At 37.3% G+C, this 2,735-nt stretch overlaps 1 pseudogene; it reads right to left on the reverse strand.

Annotated features, from left to right (window-relative positions):
- Positions 1 to 1,869: 1,869 nt before the first annotated feature.
- LOC134364196 (U1 small nuclear ribonucleoprotein C-like) lies at positions 1,870 to 2,339 on the reverse strand (annotated as a pseudogene).
- Between the last annotated feature and the right edge of the window lie 396 nt (positions 2,340 to 2,735).

Below are 2,735 nucleotides of genomic sequence, written 5' to 3' on the forward strand. Positions count from 1 at the left end.
AGAGAATGGAGATGAATGAGTATTTGAAGAAATAATGGCTGAAAATGTCCCAAATTTAATGAAAGACACCAACCTAGAGATCCAAGAAGCTGAATGATTCCCAAACAGGAAAAACTTAAAGAAATCAATGCCAAGACTCATCATAATTACACTTTTGAAAAGTTAAGACGAAGAAAAAGTCCCGAAAGCAGCCAGAGAGAGAGAGTGAATTACTTGTAGGGGAACACAAATTTGAATGGATTTCTTACCTAAAACCACAAATTAGGAAGTGGACAAGTATTTTTTAAGTGCTGAAAGAAAACTGTCAACCCGTAATTCCATATCTGGCAAAACTGTCTTTTCAGAAACGAAGGAAAGATAAAAGCATTCACAAATGAATAAAAACTAAAAGATTTTGTGACCAGAAGACTTACCCTCAAAAGACTGGCTAATAGCAGTTTATCAAACAGAAAGGAAATGATAAAAAAAAGGAAACTTAGACCATCAGGAAAGAAGAAGGAACAACACAAAGAGCAGAAATACAGGACTACACAATAGACAGTTCTTTTCCTTATGAATTCTATAAGTCATATTTGATGATTAAAACAAAAATTATAACACTCTCTGATACTCTATAATATTTAAAGTTGGGGAAGCCAAAGGGGCCCAAGTGGTTTACACACCTCACTAGAAGTGGTAAATGTTGACACCAGTACATTGTTGTAAGTAGCATGTGTTAACAACCAGAGGAACCACTAAGAAAACTATACAGAGACAAACTCAAAAGTACCATAAATAAAGATGGAATTCTAAAATATGTTCACGTCAGCTGAAGAAAGGCAAGAAAGAAAAAAAAAAAAAAGAGGAATGAGAACCAGAGGAAACAAATAGAAAGTAAATAATAACAGACTAAAGTACTAACATATCAATAATTACCTTACATGTAAATGATCTAAATACACCAATCAAAAGATAATGGAGTATTTTTCAGTGATAAAATGAGATATCAAACTATGAAAAGACCTGAAGGAATTGTAAATGCATATTGCTAAGTGAAAAATGCCAGTCTGAAAAAACTACATACTATATGATCCCAATTATATGATATTCTTGGAAAACCAAACTATAGAGACTATAAAAATATCAGTGGTTGCCAAGATTTTAGGATAGGGGAAGGGTTGAGTAGCTGGAGCACAGGGCATTTTTAGGGCAGTAAAACTCTTCTGTATGATATTGTAACAGTGGCTACATGACATTACACATTTGTCAAAGCCCATAGAATTGTACAGCACAAAGAGTGAACCCTACTATAAACTGTGAATTTTAGTTTATGTGTCAATATTGGTTCATTAATTGTAACAAAGGTATAACACTAAGGCGAGATGTTAATAATAGGAGAAATTGGGGGTGGAGAAGGGAGGGAATAGAGGGCTTATGGGAATTCTACATTCTGTGCCATTTTTCTATAAAGCTAAAACTCCTCTAAAAAATAATAAAGTCTATTAAAGAAAAACTCAGTTGAAGGGGCTGACCGGTTAGCTCAGTTGGTTGGACAACGGTGTTGTAATAACAAGGGCAAGGGTTCAGATCCCCCTACTGTCCAGCTGCAAAAAAAAAAAAAAAAAATCGGTTGGGTGTATTTATATGTAACTATTTTGGAGTCTTCTTTTTTTTTTAAGTGTTGACAATTTTATTTTCACATTTCACAATACAAATGAAAACTGCATTGTTTTTTCCCACTTCCCTCCAAAACTATTCTGTCTTTAACAAGAAGGGGGAGCAAGTCTTCCTTGTCACGCTGTTAGAAAACACCCAAAGTCATGGCACCTTGTCTCCTGGTGACGTAGAACCAGTATATAAAACTGATATAAAGAGGCCTCCCCTCCATTCTTATCTGTCCAGTTGTGTAATTCCTGGCCAAGTGGGCACTATCATGGGACAGGTGAGAGGTCTTGTCATTGGGGGACCAGGCATCATTGGCATGTGGCCTCCCATGTGTGGCCTCATTCCAGGAGAAGGTCCCATTGGCATCACCCCAGGCAGAGGGCCCATAATTTGCCTTATGGTAGGGCCCCCATATGGGGTCCTGGCATCATACCAAGGTAAAGAGGACCCGGGAGACCTGGGGGAGGTGGGATCATTGCCCCTCCAGGAGTAGGAGCAGAGAATAGAGTAGGAGGTAACTTTCTGTGTTGAAATGCATCCATTTGTCAGTCAGGCTCTGAGCCTGCTCTTCCATCCATTTCTGATAGTAGTCTTTCACATTCTCTGTGTTTCCTACCACTGCAGTATGTCTTTTTCACAGATGGAGAGTCACAGGTGAGGTACGTACTGCAGTAGTCACAATAAAACTTGGGCATGTTGCTCTGTAGGCTGTTGGCCACTCTGTCCTGCACCATCCTCAGGGTTATCTTTTCTGTTCCATTGATCATCCCTCTGCCAAAACCACATAGTATGATTACTATTACTATACCATAAGTCTTGAAGTCAGGTAGACTGATTTCTCACTTCATTCTTTTTAAAAGATTGTTTTAGCTATTTTTCCTTTGCCTTCTCACAATTTTAGAATAACCTTGTCTGTCTATAAAATCTGCTGGGATTTTGACAGGAATTGCATTAAGCCTGTATATCAATTTATTATGCTGAATCTTCCAATCCATGAACACAGTATGTTTCTCCATTTATTTAGATCTTCTTTTATTTCTTTCATTGACATTTTATAGTTTTCAACATGCAAGTCTTGTACATGTTTATTA

Source organism: Cynocephalus volans, chromosome 1 (genome assembly GCF_027409185.1).
Source record: "Cynocephalus volans isolate mCynVol1 chromosome 1, mCynVol1.pri, whole genome shotgun sequence".
NCBI lineage: Eukaryota > Metazoa > Chordata > Mammalia > Dermoptera > Cynocephalidae > Cynocephalus > Cynocephalus volans.